The sequence below is a fragment of the Choristoneura fumiferana genome, chromosome 22, assembly GCF_025370935.1.
Source record: "Choristoneura fumiferana chromosome 22, NRCan_CFum_1, whole genome shotgun sequence".
NCBI lineage: Eukaryota > Metazoa > Arthropoda > Insecta > Lepidoptera > Tortricidae > Choristoneura > Choristoneura fumiferana.
In genome coordinates, this window is record NC_133493.1 from 10,597,342 (window position 1) to 10,621,627 (window position 24,286).

Here is a 24,286-nt window from a genome sequence, read left to right on the forward strand (position 1 = left end):
CATTCATTGGCCCGGAACGCATATTTGCCATAATTAATTTCAGATATTGCAAAATATTCACAAAATTATTCTAATTATAAATAAACCCGCGTAGCTCACCCAAAAACTATGAGATTTGACATTTCGGAGACCTCACGCTACACTAGCGCCTCTAGCGGCGAATTCATACGCGATAGCCCTCATTGCGTGGTTTGACTACGAGTAGGTATAGTTAATTGAATCCAAGATATAGTGTTATGCGATTCATCATCCCAGCCTATATACGTCCCACTGCTGGGCACAGGCCTCCTCTCAGAACAAGAGGGCTTGGGCCATAGTTCCCACGCGGGCCCAGTGCGGATTGGGAACTTCGCACGCACCATTGAATCGCTTCGCAGGTTTGTGCAGGTTTCCTCACGATGTTTTCCTTCACCGCAAAGCTCGTGGTAAATTTCAAATGTAATTCCGCACATCAATTTCGAAAAACTCAGAGGTGCGAGCCGGGGTTCGAACCCACGACCCTCTGCTTGAGAGGCGATAGGTCAAACCACTAGGCCACCACGGCTTCGGTTATGGAATTATGAATATTAATATCATCCAGCGCTTTATATTGTGAAACAATACCTCTTCTTGCAGTCGGGTAAAAAGGGTAGAGGCAGTGGCGTAGTTAGGTAACCATAGGCCCTGGGGCAAAAAATAAACTAGGGCCCCGACTAAACTATTTAAAATCGTTTGTTCCTTATTCCGAATATTCCGAATGTGCGAGAATGTTCACTAGTTCAATTTATATGTTTTAAGTCAGAGTCCGAGGGGCCCCCTGAACTGAACTTTTTTTTTTTTTTTTATTCGACTGGATGGAAAACGAGCAAGTGGGTCTCCTGATGGTAAGAGATCACCACCACCCATAGACACCTGCAACACACGGGGTATTGCAGATGCGTTGCCAACCAAGAGGCCTAAGATGGGATACCTACCTCAAGTGCCAGTAATTTCACCGGCTGTAACTTGGACTTCAACCTGTCACTTGGGTGACTGGGTATTGGTAAATGATAAAGTAGTGTGAGCATAGATAGTAGCAGTTAGTATTGAAAAATAAAAAAGTAATGGTGAACCCAAGGTCTAATCCGGGCTTTCCAAACTTATTTGTACTGTGAGGCGACAAAAAAACGCCTTTAAATCTTCCTTGCTTGCGTGCCTTTAAAGGCGAGTGTATCGCCTATTGCAAAGCTGGCAACGCATCCGCTGTCCTAATAATGCTGTAGGTGTCCATGGGCGGCGGTGATCACTTACCGTCAGGTGACCCGCCTGCTCGTTTGCCAGCTGTTTGATAAAAAAAAGACGTCCTTGGGACTTCGCCATTTTTTACGACGCCCCTCGACCCAGCCCCCAAAAATACTTACCAATTTTAGTACTAGTCTAGTAACAGGTTATCAGAGAAACACTAGAAAACATGAAATACGAACGAAATAAAAACATAAGTTTGGGGAAGCCCTGGTCTAGACTACAGTAGGGCAAGCGTAGGTTGCAGAGTACGGAGTTGTCTACAAAGATGTGTAAACTTAAAATAAACGGAATAACTTTACATATCATCATCATCATCATCATCAGCCCGAAGACGTCCACTGCTGGACAAAGGCCTCCCCCTTAGAACGTCACAATGAACGACAACTTGCCACTTGCATCCACCGGTTTCCCGCTACTCCAACATACAACTTTACATATAATCCTACCAAATTAGAAATGTGAACAAATTCCCGACATTTCATACTTCACTGTCTCAAAAACGACTGAACCAATTTTAATGAAACATAGCTAGAACCACTACCATAAACTAGTTTTCACGTAAAACAATCGAATTGAAATCGGTTCATCTATTTGAGAGCTACGATGCCACAGACTATAGACCTTGGCGTCAAACTTATAACACCCCTTTTTTTGGGTCGGGGGTTCAAAAGGGTAGGTATCTAGGTACCATCAGCCAAATAAGTGGTCTATCAATTTTTAAACAAGTTCCTATCAAATGAATATGTCGCTAAAGCCGAACTTTCAAGTTGACAGACACGTCTATTGGCATTATTGTTTTATGACGTGCAAACGATTATCAACTTTAGGGTGGTAGACCACATATTTGGCTGATGGTACATAAAATGGACAAGACAAGTATGAGTAAAGTAACAGTTAGTAACGTATAATTTTACAATTTAAATGTACCTAATGGAGACTAAAAGTCTAGTCTAGGCTACAGTAGCGTAGGTTGCGAAGTAAGGAATCGTCTACAAAGACGTCTACCTATTTTTTTTTGTAATTTTATTATTATTGATTTAATATACAATAACTGAAATAAATCAGGTAACATCATCATCTGCGGCCTTTATAACGTTTTTGGATGTCCAATAAAGTTAACAATTGTTGTTGTTGTTTTAGGTTCCCCGAACTAACCCTACCGGCTACCGGTCATTTTACAGCGCAGCGCCTGACAAACTGAGTAATTTATAAATAAATCGACTTAGATCGTTTGTATTGGTGTCCCAAATAAGTACTAATTTATTTTTCATCGATTGTAGTTTTTACTGCCATGTTTTGTTTTTAATTTCGGCCAAACACAATGAAACAGTGCGCTAGAAATAAACGCATAAATAAGTTTACGAACAGCGTCGCGAATACTTCTCACATTTTTGTTTTAATTTCCAAGAAGAGGCGACATAAAAAACGTCGGAACACGGGATCAAAACGTCAGTTATTCAAATTAACGTTGTTACACATCTACTCTACGGTGACTTAAAAAGGTTTTCTTCGCTTCCAATTTGAGTTGGCATCAATTTTCTACCCTCATCAGGGGAACAATGGGGAATGACCTTAAGGTGGTGGCCAGTACGCATGCGTACACCACCCCAGCTAAGACTGTCATGGCCGCTCCTCAGTACGCGTATCGACGCCGCACGCCGAGCGTTGTCTAAACTCCTTTATCAAATTTTCGAAAAAAGAACCCACCATAGACAGTTTCGATTGTGCCAGTGTTTCAGTGACAGTTATCCTAGTGCTGTGCGATTTGAATTTGGAGTTTTATTTTCACGGAGAAGGTGCTTCCAACGAACGGTGAGTGCCTCGTTGAATGTTTTCAGGAAAATACACGGTATATTGATAGATATTCGTGGGCTACGAGTATTTTTCTGTGTAGACGTTCGCTGTACATCTTTGGCTGTGTCTGTGACTCGAAAGCAGCATTAGTGTCTACTAATGTTTAAAGAGTTTATTGATTTTGGAATGTTTTCGTGAGTATTTTACGTGGGCGTAAGGGAAAGTGGTTAATTAATTTATTGAACAAAGTCTTTTCATTTTATTCGGAGCGTTTGCTTGGCTTCCACCTAATTGCTTGGTCGGTGATTCATTTTAATGACTTCTTTTTGTTTTGATATTTCGGGGAATTTGCCAATTTCTTAGCTGCGTTACGTTGAAAAATTAAAAGGTTTCATGTTTTTAATTGGGGAAACATTTGAATTTTCACTGAAACAGAAATTAAAAAGCAATGAAAAGAAAGTACCTAAGTACCGTAAAACAGGCCAGGGTAAGTAGGGACAAAATTGAAGTTCAAACCTCGATAATTTTTTTTTCATAAGTGGTATGAGTTTTAGTTTAATAATGATTAACTATCTGTCGTTTAGTTTAATGTGGGGGCCGGCGTGCTGCAGGTGCTCGATGCTTATTACTTTTAAAATATTATTCACAGTAAATTTTATGTCATCTTCCTCATCCATGACAGTCTCAGCACCTGGCATAATGTTACACGAACTCAGTAATGACTTAACAGAGAAATGATCCCTAAACAGATTAGCTACGAGGCTACGAGTATTAGGTTCCATCACGCCGTCAATGCTCGAAGGCAGTCCAGATTTATCATTCAGTTTTTTTGTACTTTTCCAGAAGCTACGGAAATCCTTATTCGAGTGGTGTGATGCTAGTACATGAAGTTTAATTTGCTCCTGGCTTGTTTTACACCATTTTAGTTTAGATTTACACTTCCTCCTGCTTTCACACATTTCCTAATGAATTGTACCTGATCTCGGTGCACCTTCTGTCCCTTCTGAACCTTCTGTCTGGACTCCCTGTGGGCACTGGCGACGTACTTATTCCATCCCAACACTTGCTTCTTTTTCTTACTGGGCTGACGTAAATGTTGAAAATGTTGAATGGCTAATGTAAAAATACCATAAACGGGACTTATCTATCAGCCTATCACGACACACGAGCAAGGCTCGGATACCGGTTAAATTTCCAAACCGTTATCATGTACTTGGCGCAAAACCTTTTCATTTTGGTTTCGTTCGCGAAGCCGTTATTTTTAAACCGGTTTTTAAGGGAACATTTCCATAAAGTTCTTGTCAGATTAACCGGTTTAGAACAAAAAAAACGGTTTATTCCAGCGCAGGATAAACGTCGCCGCCCGCCGCCACTCGTCGAATAAACCGGTTTACTTAGGTTATAGTTAAGTTCTTAAAAACGTTCGCGTTCTTATAAAAGTTCGGAGTTAAACCAAAATAAACCGGTATTTACCGCTATTTTATAAACCGGTTCTGAGCCTTGCACACGAGTAGGTAATACATTTACCTCAGCGTTTCGATCACATTGCAGTGGCCATGGTCGAAACGTCGAGGTAAATATTACTCGGTAAGTATTTAACTATGAGTAAAAATCACGAAAGTTTAAACATTATTAAATTACGATATTATGGAGCAGTCCTTAATTATGAGACAATCACGGGAAGTCTCGTAATGCAAGGGACGGGCCCTAATCCCCATCAGGCCCAATGCGGTCCGGGACTTTAGGGGGTTTCAATCACAATATCCATTATCAAATTGAAATCTTAGATACTAATATTATAAGTACCTCCTAAAATTTGCATGAGCATGCTTGCGCGTTTGTTAGTTCTTCACGCTAAAACAGCTGAAAAACACACACACACACACACACACACACACACACACATATAAAAACACAAACACGTGAAAAAAGTCTTAGGATACTCATTCATTATACTTACCTTACTTCTACCATAGACTAAGGCATTGTAAGTAACAAAGTTTATAGACTCCTGGCCTGAAATAAACACATATTTAATTTAATTTAATTATCCTGACATAGTACTAATATGTATATATTAAAATGTTCAAAACTGTCTAGGGATAAAAATATCTCTACTCTTTTAATAAGTGTAAATAATTTGAACGCAACTACACAAATTTGAGCAATATTTTTTTGCCTGTTTTAATATTTGATTTTAAAACGGAATATGTCTTGCGTAAGGTAGATACTGTGTGTGATCAAAAACTATATCATCATCATCATTTCAGCCGTAGGACGTCCACTGTTGGACAAAGGCCATAGACCTCCAATCGCCTTGTTTGGAAGCGGCCTTCATCCACCGTGAACCGCGGCTTTAACTAGGTTATCCGTCCATCTTGTTGGTGGACGTCCTATGCTGCGCTTGCTGATCCGCGGTCTCCACTCGAGAACCTTTCGGCCCCAACGACCATCTGTTAATATATCTAGATATATAATAAATAATCTCATTTCCGTTAACTTTTGTATTTACACCATACTAAAAATATCTAAAAGTGAGTTAAAAAGCAAATTAAAAGTTATAAAATTACTATTGACACTGACTTTTCCTAGTAAAATTTAATAAATAGTCTGGCCCTATAGGTACTTAGAAATGCAAAATCCGAAATTCGCGTATCTTTCAGTCCCGCTGTTGCTTATATTATTTAATACGTGAGTGAGAGGGATGGAACGATATGAAATTCGATTTTTGTAGTAGCGCCCCTGTACTTCCGCTGAATTCCTAAGCCTGAGTCGGCCCGAGCTCTACTATCGAAGATCCAATGAATAAATTTTCCGAATAACCGAAAAAACAACCACAATATGCAACGAACCGAGGCTTTGTGAGCCCCAGAAACGTTTGGAAAACGGTTTTGAGGGTTCCGTAGCCAAAAGAGATGAAACGGAACCCGTTTATACCGCCCGTTTCTGTAAGTTCGTCCGTACGTCGCGTTATGCATTTTGCTTTGAAAATACATAGAAATCAGGGCTCTATTTCACCACGCTTACAGGTGCGACAACTACACCACTCCGCGCGGCCGCGTTAGGTATTCGTTTGGGATATTGCTGTCTTTATCGCTCGTGACATAAGCGCTCGCAGCCGTCCCCCCCATGCCTTCCGCAACGACGTCCGTAATTTATATCGAAATAGCTGTAGGCTTTTCAAGATTTGGGCGGTTGAATTTTGGGTTTCGTTGTCCTAATAATCCTCATATTATACGAAAAGTATAGCACAGAAATCAATGATATTTTACAATCAAGATATTCATTATATTTTCTATGCCTGTGGTTTTTTTTCGATTTTTGTAAAAATGCTTTATTAGTCTTTAATTCTCGTGCAAAGTTGACATCTTTTTTTTCTGATCTTACACATTTATATGAAAATCTGAAAAACCACAGGCATAGACAATTACGTCTAGTCCATACTTACAAAATTTCATCTATTTCTGTTGCCTAGTTTTCAAATGACACGTTACCGGGACTACGTTTGTATGGAGAATGGAACGAAGAAACTGAGACTGAGAAGAATTGAGTTCTTCAAAGAACCATTGGTTGAGGTAAAAGAGGCGTAACGTTTGAAGGTTCTAGAACCGACAAAATAGGTACATAAATATTTTTACAGTATGTATCAAAGACCAAGACCAAGACCAAGTGTAATAAGAGGTATAAATATTACAAGGAAAAAGCACTAGGGGCTTATCTAAAAGCCTAATGAAATAATATCACCAATCAGTCAGAAAACGTCCACTGCAGAACAAAGGCCTCCCTTTAGAACGCCATAACGAATGACAACTCGCCACTTGCATCCACCGGTTGCCCGCAACTCTCACGATGTTGATGCAATAATATATAACAACGAAAAGCTCCGTGAATCTATTACGCATAGATGAGGCACTTCGAGTTTAGGTGATATCCTAACAATGTAGATGAATCTAACATAATTTTAAAGTCTTCCGCTGGACCTAATTATGTAAAATGATATTGGGTATACCCTTTGGTCGTTAGGTCTACTATACTTCATTTTTTTAGCATTAATAAGAAGGTAAGCGATCTTGACGTCTTTTTATTGAAAAACACTTTTGATAAATAAGTCACAGCAAATATGTATACAATTAGCAAGGACATATAATTAACTTATTTTCTAATCCTAAATGAAACGAAGTATAGGTCGATCAGATGTTATTTTAGTATACATTTCGTTCAGTATACAAATGTCATCATTACGAGATTTACGAGTATGTCAAAAGTTTTTATGACAAATGAATGTTATGTCAACTTGTGCCATTTAAACGTTATGCTTTTCAACAGTCATGCATTTTTTATTGCCAGAGGCATAGACACTCGACTATTAAGTAAAATTCACTCCAGGTAAGAGGAAGCCAAGAAGTCAATTTTTAGTTTACTTTGAACTAAAAAAGTGCTGTTTTCGCTAAAGTTTGCTTCATAATGAATTCTCAGAAGTTGTTTTCCTTTCTGAAGATAAATAGAGTCGAGCTTGATTAAAACAAGCTTTTGAGAATATTTTGTTTTCTTTACAGTGAGTTTCTTTCGTTAAAAAAGAAACACAATGTTATCTTAAGTACTGAATAAACTGCCGAATAAAAAGTAACAAATTGGTAGGAGACAAAACTGAGACGAGTATGTTGTGTGGAAAATGTTGTTTAGGTAAAAACCTGGGTAAAAAGTAAAACTAGGTACAGTCAAGGGCAAAGATATCGACGCGGCCAAAGTTACAAAAATATGTATAGATACACAACTTTATGCACTTAATATTATTTCCAAAATTTTCCAATTAGGTACTTTCAATGACAATTTCAAAATTATGATTTGTATAAAGAACGATCAGCTGTTTGGCTAATTCATGTCACTCAATTAAAAAAAATCACAACATAAATATTATATGTATTGTATTATATAACGCAGCCAGCCTTATGGACACCCTGCCCAATAGCAGCAACTTAGGTGATATTTGTAAATATAGATTTTTTGGATTAGAGTAAGTTAGTTTTAGTTCTATTTTTTTTATTTCTATTAATTATTGTATATATTATTTGTTTGTTTATAAATAAAAACACGTATTGTATTGTATATTGTTATACTTTTATATTACAACAGAAAAAATAACGTTCCAAATCCTGCCCTATGTTTGAATTAGGGTGCTACTACACACACACACAGACACACATAGCGGTCAAACTTATAACACCCCTCTTTTTGCGTCGGGGGTTAAAAAGCAAAAGGCGTCTCCCCGTTTTCAGACACTACGCAATAAAAGACCATGAGGGGTGTTTTTCCACGCGACATTTTCTACGCGCAAAGGCGTTATGAAATGCCATACGCGGTGCTCTAGCAGCAGTATTGAATAAACTACGGAAGGGTGGACTTATTGGAATTCTGATGCTTTACTTTTATATCTCGGATTCAGATTTATGATAGTGTAGGTCGATCATCATCATCACAGCCTGTATACGTGGGGACGTATCTGAATATCGAAAATTAATATATCTACCTATCTAAAGTTAATAAGTTTTGTTAAAAATTTCATTTTTAATACAAGATTTTTTGCTGACTGTACTTTTTGTTGACTGTACTTGTATTGTCTACCAAACTACATTTGTATACCAAATTTCAAGTCGATGCCATTAACTGTTGAAGAGTTCCGTCCTGTGGAGACGATCCTGGCTGAACTACCAGGATGTCACTACCAGATTATTGTATTGTCACGCAATTTACATAAGTATACCAAATTTCAAGCCAATCAAACTACTGGAAGTTAGTCGAATTCAATTTGCAAGATTATATTACAGACAGACAGACAACGGGACACGTGAAACTAAAAACAACTAAAAATAAATAAATAAAAGCTTGTAAAATATCGACGGTCAAAATATCGAAAGTAGGTTAGGTTAGGTTAGGTTCGATATTTTGACCGTCGATATTTCAATTTTCGATGTTCAGATACGTGCTCGTAATCATAATACATGCAAAATCGTGGGTTATGGGTTTTTAAAATCGGAAAAAGTTGTGACGATAGCGTATAACCAAAACTGGGCTCAGGCTTCTCTCAGAATGAGAGGGCTTGGGCCGTAGTTCCTACGCGGGCCCAGTGCGGATTGGGAACTTCACACACATCATTGAATTGCTTCGCAGGTTTGTGCAGGTTTCCGTAAAGCTCGTGGTAAGCAAATGTAATTTCGCAAGCGAATTTAGAAGAAGTCAGAGGTTTAAACCCACGATCCTCTGCTTGAGAGGCCAAGATCGAACCACTAGGCCAACACGGCTTTTTTTATTACAAGCTTTTATTTAGTTTGACCTGTCCCGTTGTCTGTCTGTCTGTAATCAAACCTTGCAAGTTAAATTCGACCAACTTCCATTAGTTAGTCGTAGATTGACTTGAAATTTGGTATACCTACTTACTTATGTAAATTGCGTTACAATACAATAATCTGGTAGTGACATTCTGGTAGTCCAGCCAGGATCGTCTCCACAGGACGGAATTCTTCAACGGTGGGTTACAATACAAGTATAGTCAACAAAAAGTACAGTCAGCAAAAAAATGCTTGTTTTTTTTTTTTACCAATAACATGTATTTAATCGGCGTATTGACCGATACGGTGTTGGAAAATAATTGCCAGATTAATTGTTCACTGTAGCGTCACCAAAACATGTTATTTGTTACTAAAATATATATACTTTACTGACGTGTTAATAGCCGAGATATCCGGGGTTCAGCTAAAAACCGGCGCTGCAGCCCTGGTTACAGGCCTATGGCACATGCTGAGCTGAGTTCTTTTTGCATCACACTACAGCACAACGTCTCTAATTTTTCTCTCTTCTTCTGTTTATGTTTTTACTGTATCTTTGTTGTGATGTAGTGTTTTTTTATGTCAATTAATGTTATTTATTTTTTTATTGATATACCAACAGTGTTTACACAGGAAATTACATTAGATTTACAATGGTTATGATATGAGTTTGAGTCTTTGAGTTTGTATATGCCTGACTGTTTCGAACCAATCTGTAGTTCTTCTCAAAACGAGTTCGAAAGGAAATCCTACTACATCTCGGCCATGCATTGAACTGGGAACACCTCCGCCAGTCGTGGTGGTGGGTGAAGGGGGGGGGTGCAGCAAGAACTTAAATGCAGCGAGAAACTAAGCCATAATTCACTGATGTTCCGATAAGATATGGCGCTCCAGTTTTTCTTTTAGTTTCAGTCGAGACGGTTTCTTTTAATTTTATTTGTGGTTTAGTTTGCCACACCCTTCACTAATAAACACACTCTTAGAATGAATTGTAGACTTGTATGCATGTTCTGATAAAAACCATGCGTATTTATACTAGTCAAAAGAAAAGAAGGGTTACTTGAGTTCCATCGGTAAAACGAGATCAAAAACGTCGCACTAATACATATTGAGCCTGCCTGCTGCTGCTGCTTGGTTGCCTGGAAGTGATCGCTCTGAAGCGATAAGGCCGCCTATTGATTAGCTTAATAAATGTCCATGTTTTATGTACTGCTACTAAGTGCCGGTGTGCAATAAAGAGTTATTGTATTGTGAGATTAAGATACCTTTTAAGGATAAATTCGCCTTTGTACTCTTTTTTTGTGTATTATTTTTGTTTTTGTATTTTAAGTATACATAAATAAATGCGAAAGTTTGTTTGCTACCTCTTCACGTCTAGATGAAGCGATTGAGATGAAATCCGCTATAGGTACAGGTAGTTCGAGTCCCGGAGAAGGACATAGGATAGTTTTTTTCTCGGAAAATTGCATATTTCCCGTGAGATGGCGATAAACGAATTCTACGCGGACAGAGTAAGTTGTAATAGCCAGTATTTACTAAACTTAATGAACTTCAACGCTGTTTTATTCGAGTAAAATGTCTAAATACAGACCTCTAGTATACAAACCGACATAACTACCACTTACGTCTTTAGCCAGCGCAGAACATACATGATGTATAAAGTTGTTGAAGGCGGTAAATCGTGATCGCGCATACATATTTATGTGTTGTTTCTATTCTGTATTATGCCCTGTTGTAAGCCGTTTCATACAACCAAGACGAAGAACAGTAAACTATTTACAAAAACAAAAGGACGTCCGCGTAAAATCTGGAATTAACAGGCGGCGTTCGGGGCAGATACGTATTTTATGAATAATACGTATGCTTGTGCTCGTGTTTTGGGTGTTTAATATGTATTTAAGTATGTATGTATCTATTTAAGTATGTTTATCCGTTGCCTAGTATCCATGACACGTCCGCAAAGTAAAGCCTGATTCAGTCATTTATAATATTGTGACTTGTAATTTAATTTTCAATTGTTTTTCTTTTTGTATTCTTGATTATCCTTATTACTATTATTATTATTATTTTTTTTTTTACTTGGCTGTTCACCTGTAATGTCAATTTTTTTAATGCTAAAAAATAAATAAATATTATGTGGTTCCCAAAAAAATAAGAATCATTTATTTTTTTAGCCTATTCAAAATAACACAAATAGAGTAAACCCAGATAACTCAAGTCTTAAATCGAGTTTAGCTCGCGTGAGCAGAGCGGTGGTGCGCAGTGCGCTTTACTTTCATTTACTTAATATAAAGAGCCGTGGTGGCCTAGTGGTTTGACCTATCGCCTCTCAAACAGAGGGTCGTGGGCTCAAACCCTAGCTGGCTCGCACCTCTGAGTTTTTCGAAATTCATGTGCGGAATTACATTTGAAATTCACCACGAGCTTTGCGGTGAAGGCAAACATCGTGAGGAAACCTGCACAAACCTGCGAAGCAATTCAATGGTGCGTGTGAAGTTCCCAATCCGTACTGAGCCCGCGTGGGAACTATGGCCCAAGCCCTCTTGTTCTGAGAGGAGGCCTGTGCCCAGCAGTGGGACGTATATAAGCTGGGATGATGATGATGATGATGACTTAATATAAAAATTGTCAGGATTTTTAGGTTAATGTCAGATTTTTTATGAAGACATTTCATTTTATCCTATGGCAACACTACCCGAGGTGCATGTTGATTTACGCCTACGTTGGATATAAAGCTGCCTTACTGTTTTCCTAACGGTCACTGCGAAGGAGTTATCCCTTATTCCGTATACAAAGGGGCTGCCAAGCTTAGCGCCAAGCACCTTGTAAGTTCGCTGAACTCGAGATTGCAATATGGCGGCTTGTTTTGTAGTTGCATTAAAGTTTTATTAAAAAAATATTTTATGACATTTCACGAAATTTTACGACAAAGTATATTGTCATTTGTGTGTATTGTCAAAGTTTGTGGTGTAAAGTTTGAGTAAAATATTAGATATAAAATATAGAAAAATAACTAGTTATTGAGAGGCATTTTAGAACATACTTTCGAGTAAGTACATAAGTTACAAGATGTCGGACTATCATAGAATACACCTTGTTATTTTTAGTTTCCGTTAACTTTTGGGAAAAAAGAGAAATGAATCCAATAAATTAGTAGCTTCTCATTCTTTTGAGTTCCAATATTTAAAAAAATTAAGTACCTACAGTTTTTTTTAGTATGTAAAACCACAAAAAAACCCCGCTTCTCGCTACTCGCCAGTGGTGGGACTAAATAGTGCTTTATCTACTCAATGTCCGATTCGCATTGGGCCTGCATAGGCGACTAAATTCAAGCCCTCTCTTTCTGAAAGGAGGCCTGTGCCCAGCAGTGGGAAGTATTTAGGCCGAGATGATTCTTCTCCTATAGAATAGCACCCTCATTCACAAAATCCTAATCTATTTACTTATTTATATAGTGCAACAAGAAAAAATGTAACATCTCTGTATTTATACTTTTGACTTTGACTTTGACTTTAGTATAATAAATGCGAAAGTCTGAGTATGTATGTTTGTTACTCCTTCACGCTAAAACGGCTGGACGTATTTAAATGAAATTTGGTAACTAGATAGCTGGACGTCTAGAATAGCACATAGGCTACTTTTTATCTCGATATTCCTACGGGATCGGTATAGAATCTGGAAATCTCAACTACTAGGATTAGAGGCACCCGCAGTCTTAATAATGCTGTAGGTGTCCATGGGTGGCTCGCTTACCATCAGGTGACCTGCATGCTCGTTTGCCAGCTATTTGATTAAAAAAAACCGGCCAAGAGCGTGTCGGACACGCCCAAAATAGGGTTCCGTAGCCATTACGAAAAAATTAAGTACTTAATATTTTTCTAAGGATTTCGAATTTTATACGGAATCTTCCAGGTTTAGGTATATTTTATACCCTAGGCTGCTATTTACTCATAAACTACTAATAATTCTCAAGCAAACTTAGCCGTTATAGTTTTCCTTGACAGTTTGATATATTTACTACCATCCTGAATTTTTTCAAATTTTTCCACCCACCGGTTTAGATTTTAGAGTGGGGGGGGGGGGGACGCTCGATTTTAATGAAAATTTGCACTTTAAAGTTGAATATTTCGCAAACAAATCACTGAATCGAAAAATATCTATCCAACGATACCCCTTACTATAGGGTTGGATGAGAGAAAAAAAATCACCCCCCATTTACGTCTATGGGAGGTACCCTAAAAAAAATTTATTTTTATTTTTAACTACAATTTTGTCGCCATAGTTTACTTACATATCCGTGCAAAATTACAGCTTTCTAGCATTGATAGTCTCCGAGCAAAGCCGCGGACGGACGGAGAGACAGACAGACATGGCGAAACTATAAGGGTTCCGTTTTTGCCATTTTGGCTCCGGAACCCTAAAAAGGTTTTGCCCAATCACCACGCTGTGCAGGCGTGTTGGTGATCGCAGAACTAGGTCTCTTGCACCAGCAACGCTGCCCGTTGCTCGCCTGCTTAGTTTTGCCTAGTTGCTTACTTTGGGATTACATCAATTAGTGTCAAGTATCTCGTGATATTCATTTATTTATTTACTAGTGATTACCCGCGGCTTCGCACACGTAAATCATTAGATCCAGCAGCTGAATTGAAATTTTGGGATTTTTGAAAAATTCCCGTGGGCATTCCCGAAAACTGAATCGTGGTTTTCATTGACGTTACATAAAAAAAAATCATGTCAAATTTCATGACTCTAAGCACAGCGGTTTTTGTTTCGAGATTTTATCCCTATCCCGTGGGAATATCGGAATAAAAAGTAGCCTATGTTTTATTACAGATGTCCAGCTATCTACCTACCAAATTTCATATAAATCCGTCCAGCCGATTCAGCGTAAAAGAGTAACAAACATTTATAATATAAAGTAGGATATGATTTTATTTTATGAAATCCCTGACATAGTTTTTGGGAATTTCCACAGGCATTTAATAAAATCCCGGATTTTAACACCGGATCTAATAGATTACACGTGCGATGCTGCTGGTAAAGTCAAGTATCCCATAATTTGGGTAATCCACATGTAAATACGCGGAGTGTAACGCCGAATAATCGGTTTATGGAAACCTTAGCGAGCCAATTGTTCGCGAATACGAATACACCGAAGAGGAATAGAATAACAAAATGGAATGAGTCCCGGGAAAACCTTGGAGTGTTAAGCCTACCGGAGATGCCATTGATGCTCATACCCCTCAAAAGTATTAACAGCGTAATAGATTTTATTAAACTTTCGTTTAACCAGTATTTCAGTTTGTCAATGTCAAGTCAAGTCATGGCATGTTATGTTTTAGGGATGAGTTCGCGTTTGACTTAAGGTCATAGTACCTACTTACTGGCAGTTTTAAAGGTCGAACAATAGATAAACCTAATTTTAAACTGATTTATAGTGTATTAAAAAAACATACTGTTGCACTACTATTATTAACTAAAACACAATTTTTTTGAGTGATCTTAATGACTATTATTTCAAGGGTCAAATCTTGACGAGATTTATGCGAAGTAGAGACGATATACTTAACTTCTATGTTATAAACTGTGTAAGTATATAAACTATATAGATAGAGATACACTAATTCATAAATACAACAAACTAATACATACCAAGATGAATACTACTACATAAAAAATACAATTATTATTCCATATGGTGTCTCCAGTTGGTTTATAGCTCAAAGGGAAAACGGGACTTAAAAACACAGTCTGTAAATGACGTGTATTGCTTTTTTACTGGTTTTAGTGGTCTACGCTAGGTTTTGCCTTCTGCTTCGTCTGTAATAGGCTCGATTCCCAAATAAAATAATAATTAATCTATCTATTTAATTATAAAAAAATACCGGACGCGCATTTTTTTGTTTTGTCAGTTAAACAAAAATCAAAAAGCCTACTGCTTTAAAAACATCAAATGGAAATAACCAACAAATGTCAATATACGAGTTTGATGTATATCATACTTAGATGTAATAGCTCCCACGATCAAATTATTATAGAGAATGTAGTGTAAAAAAATATCTAGTAAAAATCTTAACTTAGGTATTATCCACTCTATATCGATTATTAATCTCTCGATGCGACCTTCTCCTTCACTCTCTTGATGGGTACCGAGGCTGACTGAAGTAGCATGGCAAATACGAACATTACCGAGAAAATACGATGTTGAAGATAGCCTGAATGGCTTCGAGCAAAGTATGGTACGGCCGTGCCTTTGTTTGTTTTGCTCGACTTTGCGGGGGCACTACCGTGCCCCAGATAGGAAAGGATTATTCACTATCTCCCTTATTCATTTAACTTAACAAGCCTATGTTAACTAACAAATGCTTTGTCCCTTTCTAACAAATACAAATGTCGAAGTGACAGATAAGGACAAACGAATTTTAGCGGCATTTTAACTAAAATAGGTTTGATTGTCGTTTATGAATAAGATGGTATATCTCTACGTCTTATCATATTAGCGAAGACAGCTTACACGTTATATGACAATACCTGTCGTTGTCACTCCCGGATGAGGCACAATATAACCTAACGACTTAATTACGCCTGTCATCTAACTATTAAACTGTAATTCTTGAGTACAGTAAATGCTTAACGAACAGTAGGCAATAACATAGCCAACATAGAAAAGTTGAAACATCTCCGACGTTGTCATTTCACAGTTTAGTCTCTTAAATAAAAAGTAATGAAAACATAGTTGAGAACCGCAAAGAAACTCACTTTTACGCATAAAAACCGCATAGAAATCGGTCTGTCCGTTGAAGAGCTACAATGCCACCGACAAAAATTGGCGTCAAATTCATTTCAAACCATATTACTTAAACCCTCTTTTTGGTGTCGGGAGTTAAAAAAGCTTAATCGTACGAGTACATCGTAAAAACTGTTCTTCATAACGGACAATCATCATGATTCTCCGAGAAGAGAGGTGCAACACTAGTAAGAGTATAATGCCCGGTTCACATAAATCCAGTAAAACCGTTCCAGTAGCATGACACTGCGGTGCTCGATCGATCTTGTGTATACTTAGTGCCATCAACGACATTGTAATAAGAACCACGGCATGCATCATCGTGAATGACTCTACCTATAACTCGTTTGGATTATCACCCCGCAATGTATCGCTACTGCCACGATTTTACTAAAATAATGTGAACCGGGCATAACAAAGAGTAGAGTGAATTCAATCTTATAATGTCACTGCCATTTGAAAACCTCTTAAGTAACAATTTATATAGTGGATTTTGTGTTAAATGCGGAGGTACATTACATGTTTTTCTCATGAATAGAAATATAAAACATTATTTAGCAAGTTTTTTTACAAGGTTTTCGCATGGCATTGACGATAAACCTAAATGTTGGATTCCGGACTGAGCAGGTAAATTATCTTCATAGTCCAACTATTCAATCATTTGTATGTCTTCTATATTGAGTTTACGTTTGACCGCTCATATAGTTGAGTGGGCCACAGACCTACGTTTCTATGAAGGAGATCAAAACGATTGTCCTAGTTACAGAGTTGGCTACGTTAACTATTTGAATAACGCGGTACAAACTTGGCAGAAATTTTCAGGGATACTGTATCTGTGTTTTCTACATTCGTACCAGGTACTTAAGTTTGCATCTGTGAAGTGAGTATTACGAGTTAGTCATGTTTAGTGCAGTTTTCTTCGCGATCGTCTCCCATCAATAAGTAAATCAAATTACAAAGATTTTGACAAGAAAAATTAGCAAAATAGATAACGGTCATTTCGAAGGACCAAAAAAGTTCTTCTAATTGATAATTTCACCAAAATGTATCCATTATGTCAATTATTCTTTTAAACTTTATTTTACTTTGATACTTTGCCCTATCGACACTTTTACCACTACAAAAACAAGCCTACTAACTATTTTCTCAAAGGGCCGGCAACGCATCCAGGTCCGCCACGTACAGACGTGCAGGGCGTGTACTGCACAAGGCGGTACTGTCAAGGGAGCGGCAAAACCAGATATCAAAACTAAAACGAAACATTCTCATAATTCTCATTGTTTGCATGAGGTTGTACGTACATGGGGCGGTTTAATCGCTATTAAGGTGGTTTTCCACCGGCGAGGCGAGACGAGACGAGACGAGGCGAGACGAGAATTGAAATTTGTATGGCAGCGCCTGCGGCGGCCGCGGCGGGCGCGCAAGAATGCATACAAATTTTAATTCTCGTCTCGCCTCGTCGGTGGAAAAACACCATTACGCGCGGGCTTTCAAACAGCGGTGGGTCTAAACGAATTCGTAATTCAACTTATGTTATGGAAGTTCTGGGTGCCGAATTGCTTTCCGTCCGGTGACCCATCTGCTTATTTTCTCACTATCATACAAAAAAAAGTACACGGATCGAATTGTCTACGTTTCTGTTGACTGACTGATACAGTTCTGTGTACTGTGCCATGATTACGGGGCCCGTAGTGCTGCTTAACTATTACGTTCAACAGTACGCTTTACGCCGCTCCCGTTTCTCGAGATTGTAATCTAGCTAGGGCACAGTGGTGGCACAAGTATACTAAAAGATGTTCTAACTGCAAGATGTTGCATATTTAGACCAATAGAATTAGAATTTTTCGAAGAATTAAGTTCCAGCAAGCTGGAAATCGTTTTAAACCTTCATTTGGTAATCCGACTTTGCTTCATTCCAAGAGGTGTGCATAACTATTGGGAGCCAGCGAAATTTTTGCTCTTTTATAGGCTAATTTTGACAAAATCACGCGTCTTCGTGGATGGCACTAAGTATACAGCGGTACATCCGACGGAAATGTTATTCTCTTCAATATTAAAGAATTTAAAATTCTTCAAATGAGCACTAAAACTTTAAATTTGGTAGAGTGGTACAGCCGAAATTAAAGGTAAGACACTGAGACTCTTCTCGGTTTGTGGTCGAGTAGGCTAAGCTAAGCACACAAGAGTGGCCCCCGACGACGGATTTGCTCATTCTTTCAGGTAGTTTAATGCTAGGGCCTAAGTACATTCTACTCGTATGCCTAATATATATCCTCGATCTTTTTTTGTTTTGAGTAATTTAGCGTTTGCCCTTTTTTTTAATTACTAGTACTTAGAAAAGCTACTTGTTGTTAGACCCAAGTCATTCTACTCTCGTCGTGAGTGCTATATGACAGACTCAGACTGACTTAAGAGACATATTAAGATTAAAACTACGTGCAGCAAAAGCTGGCAGGGCGCCAAATTAGGGGCCCGCTGGCAATGAACCCTTTGTTTGCGGACCTCACGTCGATTTTTAAGAACTAGAGACAGAAATAGCATCAAACACTACTATTGTATAATGGGCGGGGGATGGTTAAATGTATTCTCCGAATGCTTGAGATACTGTAAGATGATGGATCTTAGGCAATCTATTTAGACGACCAGATGGCCTAGTGGTTAGAGAACCTGACTACGAAGCTTGAGGTCCCGGGTTCGATTCCCGTGTCGGGGCAGATATTAGTATGAAAAATACGGATGTTTGTTCTCGGGTCTTGGGTGTTTAATATGTATTTAAGTATGTATCTATCTATATAATTATATTTATCCGTTGCTTAGTACCCATAACACAAGCTTTGCTAAGCTTACTTTGGGACTAGGTCAATTGGTGTGAATTGTCCCGTGATATTTATTTATTTATTTATTTATATAGGATTTGTCTTTCACCAGTTTATTAATTGTTAGTTTCTCGGTGTATTGGTTTATCATTATCACTGTAATGCCGTCTAAATGTTTCTAAATAAATAAATACATAAGAAGACTGTTCATTTTCAGAATTTGTGAACGTACAAAACTGCCAAATTTTTTAGATATTTTATTGTATTTCGGAACACGTTTAGTTTTTTGGAACTACTTAACTCCTTAACACGGTGTTTAATACCTTAAAAAAATCATTATTTTTGGAAAATATTAGATATTTATGATTTTACATTGGCACGCATTATTTGAACAAATTTAATTTAGTGCATGTAAAGATAGTTTGAGAACCTCGGAAGAACATAGAATACATAGTTTTAACCCTAAAATGCATAGTTCTAGCGATAAACGAATACGTGGCAGACGAAGTCACAGGCAAAAACTAGTAAGAACTAAGACGAACGACGTAAATAATATGATTTATGTAGGTACAGTTGAACAAACCTGGTTCATGTTATACCAGGGTGTAAACTTTGTGCTACTAACCTCATAATTTTGTCAAAAAATTATACAGAAATTGATAATTAAAAGGTTCCACCCTGGCCTGGTACAGCGTGTTCAGATATTTTGATCAAATTTTTGCTCACATGTATACAAACTCGACTTACATGAATCAGTTTGTTCTATTGTATTCAAAGTTGTCTCAAGATTTACATTAGATTGGTTTTTGGAGTCTTTTTGTATTTTTATTTCAACTCCAAATTTTGTTACTTTTACGGTCATCCCGTAAAATCCATATCGAAAATACAAACTGAAACATAGATGCACAGAAAAACCAGAAAAAGAGACCAGCGCTTGGAATCGAACCCAGGTCCTCGGCATTCCGTGCTGCGTGTTATACCTCTACACCACCACTGGAGTTCACTGGACCAGTCCAGTCCAGTCCAGGATCTGGGTTCGATTCCCAGCGCTGGTCTCTTTTTCTGGTTTTTCTGTGCCTCTATGTATCATTTTGTATTTTCGATCAAGATTTACTCACATCCAAACGTCTTACACGTACACCGAAATATTATTCAAACGGCTACAGTTTTCCTTAAAACAACCCTTTTTCCCCTCCCCTTTGAATGGGGGTTGCAGCATTCGTTACGCCAGTTCGTCCTGCGCTTTAAGAATCTCTCCCCTGTGGGCAAACTCAAGTTAGGGAGCTTTTGGAAGGGCACATTTCGTAAGGGTTTGTTGAAAATATTTTTATTTTTTAGAGTTTTCCTCAAAATAAAAACGGAACCCTTATAAAATGCTATTGGTAGCGTGGTGTGAATAAATAAATAATAAACGTTTATTGTTTTAAACCGTGTATCTTTGTGCTAACCACTAGTGTGATTATATCTGTGGTGCTTACATTTATGCCTTGAGAAGTTAAGAACAGTTTTGCTTGTTTTGGACGAAGAATTCATTAATTATTTATTAACTTGACATTAAATATATGTACCTATTTTACAAAAGTATTAACTTAAGTTATTAGGTTCTAGCTCACTAAAAATTGCTTGTGATTATTTCAGATAAATGTTTATAGACTTTTATCCTGTAAACAAACGAGCTTTTTTGAGTATGTACTATGTAGCGAGAGTTGTCTGATGTTTTTTTTTATTAAGACTACTCGATTGGAGCAAAACAAAACTACTCTAAAGCGCCGAGTATATACGATCAATCCCCGCGAACTATTATATTTAATTCCATAAAACAGTGAGCTATATCTCTTTTTAAATGACATAGTTCTAAATTCAAATGTTTACGAGTAGGCCAGGAGTGCAAAACTTTCAGTGTGGCCCAAGTACAGAAAGGGTGTATTAGGGATGTGGACAAGTAAGTAAACTTTAGGCAAACTAGTGAGAATTCAGTTATTACGACATAATAACACTTTGTGGCCACTTTATTGATAAGATGACTCGTGTACCTCCCCACGGACCACGGAAAAAAAAACCCAGCATAACAAACCTGACAATTATTCACCGAAATTACCTTCTCCGATTTCCTTGGAATAAATACCCGTCCCCCTATCCCCGACATCTTTGTTTAAACAGCGGGCTCAAGACTATTCCATACATACAAACATTTATATGTATTTATATGTACCCATGAACCAACCAACCCCACACATATAAATCTCTACAAGTAAAAACTAACTTTAACCCGCCTTAACAAGGTTTAAATTTAAGCTACAGCTTTAACTGTAAGGGATGTGAAAAGATGAGGAAAAGGGAAAAGATTTATAAAATACGTTGCGAGGTTTGACTGAAGTAATTCGTAGAACATCTACGCAGACGATTCGTAGACGTGCTACGCGTTTCGTAGCTACGAGCTACGACGATCGAATCCTAACGTAAACGAACAGTTGTGAGGATATATGGGGGGACGAGGCGACGTCAAAGAGGGCTATCGCGGATGAATTCGCCACTAGAGGCGCTAGTGTAGCGTGAAGTCTTCGAAATGTCAAATCTCATAGTTTTTGGGTGAGCTGCGCGGGTTTATTTATAATTAGAATAATTTTGTGAATATTTTGCAATATCTGAAATTGATTATGGCAAATATGCGTTCCGGGGCAATGAATGTCTGTGTTTTGAGACAGTTTTGTCTTTCGTAAACCTTTGTCCTCCCTTTTTTCCGAACAAAACGGGGACTATGCAACACTGTGGCATGCTCGATATTTTTATGGTACGGTTTTAAGGTGTGTTAAATATGATTTGAATCTAAACTTTGTTTTCACGCCTGTAATAACAGACTTTGAAAGCCATACTTAAAAACCTCACGCAACAGTGCGCCATCTAGTGAGACAAAAAACGATAGCCCTCATTGGGCTCTAGGATAGCGTACATTACATAATACAATACAATACAATAACTCTTTATTGCACACAACACATAGCAAGCAATTATGGAAAAAGGTACACGGGACTTTCTGAGGTAAGCAATAGGCGGCCTTATCGCTTCAGAGCGATCTCTTCCAGGCAACCTTTCCAATGGAATACATACATGATAATGGAATAGTACATTGGTAGTATAGTAGGTAGGTACTATTTAATTTCCAAGAAAAAGGTAAAATCTAAAAGCTCACAGAAAACGAACTAACTAAAATTGTTGTTACTTCAAAGTTCAATGTCTTAAAAACGGCTAAACCGATATTGATGAAACATGTCTAAGAACCATCGCTAGAAAACCTGATTTCAAATAAAAAAAAAACTGAATTTAAATCGGTCCACACGTTTCAGAGCTACGGTGCCACAGACAGACTTACAGACACACATAGCGGTCAAACTTATAATACCCCTCTTTTTTCGTCGGGGGTGAAAAATACAAACACGTCACGCACTCAAACAAACAGAATACAAAATATATTTTTTCTGTTTGCATTCGAAAAGCGTCAGCATAGTATAGACATGGTGATAGTTGGTTTTGTGTGATGTTTGTGTGTTCTTACAGCGTGAAGGCGGAGGAGCTGCCTGAAAACACATTTGTTGCATAAACGTAGCTATCACAAGGTCGCGGGTGAGCAAAGTAATTGTTTATAGTTCATTCATTAAAAATCAACCGTTGTTTGTAACAAACGAACTGATACTTTAATGAACTAAAACAATTTCTTTGCTCACCCGCGACCTTTATGATAGCTATATACGCTTATGAAATATGCGTGTTCATGCAGTTCCTCCATCTCCACACTGTAAGAACACACACAAATCACACAAACTCTATCACCACCACCACACTACGCTGACGCGTTTCGAACTCAACCAGAGCTCATTTTTAGAGCAACACAACCGTACACCATGCTACCAGATGTTAGACTAACAAACCATAACAAACGTTTTAATTTGTCACTGCAACAATGGATTTGGAATGGATGTTTATGGGCGGTGGTGATCACCCACTTGCTCGTTTGCCATCATGTTGAATATTAAAAAAAGCTCCATAAGTAGGGACCTATATTATTCTCAAAAAAACTACTTTTTGTTATTTTAAACGTGTGTTTAAATTGAGTTATTTAAAAAATACGATATGCAAATTTTGAAACAGTTTTTCAGCAGATTACTGAAATATCAATCCGAATAACAAATTAACTGAAACAATAACGGCACTACTGAATAATTCAGGAGGTTAACATTGGTTTAAATTAAAACGGCGATCCATCAAAATGACCAACAATTAACGCCAAACAAATAAATTAATGCGAACGCTCCTGAAGTTTATTTACATTTGTAAACTTTTATCTCGTCTTTGCTTCAAGCTTTTAAATTGCTTGTGTATTACGAATGCCTTCTGGATGTCTTCTTTTTTACGAAATCCTGGGCTAAATCTTTGGGACAACGCGTTTTCCCATTTTTTTAACTATTTTGAATTTATTTATTTCAAAGTACTCTTTGATGTTCAAGTGGAAATGGTATCTAGCTTGAAACTGTTACATATATTTGGAATGGGCTAATTATTCGCTTGTCTTGCATTGAATACCCATATTGCATAAAAAAAATTGTTCTCTCCATATATTTTTTCGCGGACGGTACCAAACTACGTACTTTTTGTCACCCAACAGTTTGGACAAATCTAATGATAGGTACTTTATATGTTGGAAACCGTTCAGCCGTTAGACTTCTGTGAGTAGGTACTAAAGAAATAGACATATACACGTGCATGTAATTATCATCATCATGTCAGCCGAAGACATCCACTGCTGGACATAGGCCTCCCCCAAGGCTCTCCACTCAGACCGGTCTTGTGCTTTTCGCATCCACCGCGATCCCGCGATCTTAACCAGGTCGTCGCTCCATCTTGTTGGAGGCCTACCGACAGCTCGTCTCCCGGTCCGCGGACGCCATTCGAGAACCACGTAATTAAACGCCTGTAAAATATAACCCTCCTTCATGCAGCCGGGTAAAAATTCGATAGTTTCGCTCGTCAGATAAGCTAAGTCATAGATACTCATATTTAACGATTAGCCATTACATTTTACAACCAATTTACGCTTAGTTATCATAACATAACGGCGATCGCTTAAATTAACCAATCAGCGTCGAGTGCCGACAGCTCTGGCCAATGGTAGGCGCCATTAGCCGCGCGGGGCCGCCGCAACCAATCCCGGCGCGTCATCGCTGTCACTCGAAAGCGCGCGAAATTGCTTGCCGTTGACGTGGACAAATGGGAAATATTTTTTAAAAATGGCGAAGTTTTGGTTTGAG

The 24,286-nt window shown here is 38.0% G+C and overlaps 1 protein-coding gene across 1 annotated transcript in view; it reads left to right on the forward strand.

The window, feature by feature from the left end:
- The first annotated feature begins 2,904 nt into the window (after positions 1 to 2,904).
- SP2353 (EGF like, fibronectin type III and laminin G domains protein pikachurin) overlaps positions 2,905 to 24,286 on the forward strand; it is a 218,509-nt gene continuing 197,127 nt past the window's right edge. The window contains 1 exon segment of the mRNA XM_074105099.1: positions 2,905 to 3,075. The gene's annotated coding sequence lies outside the window, so the exon portion shown is untranslated.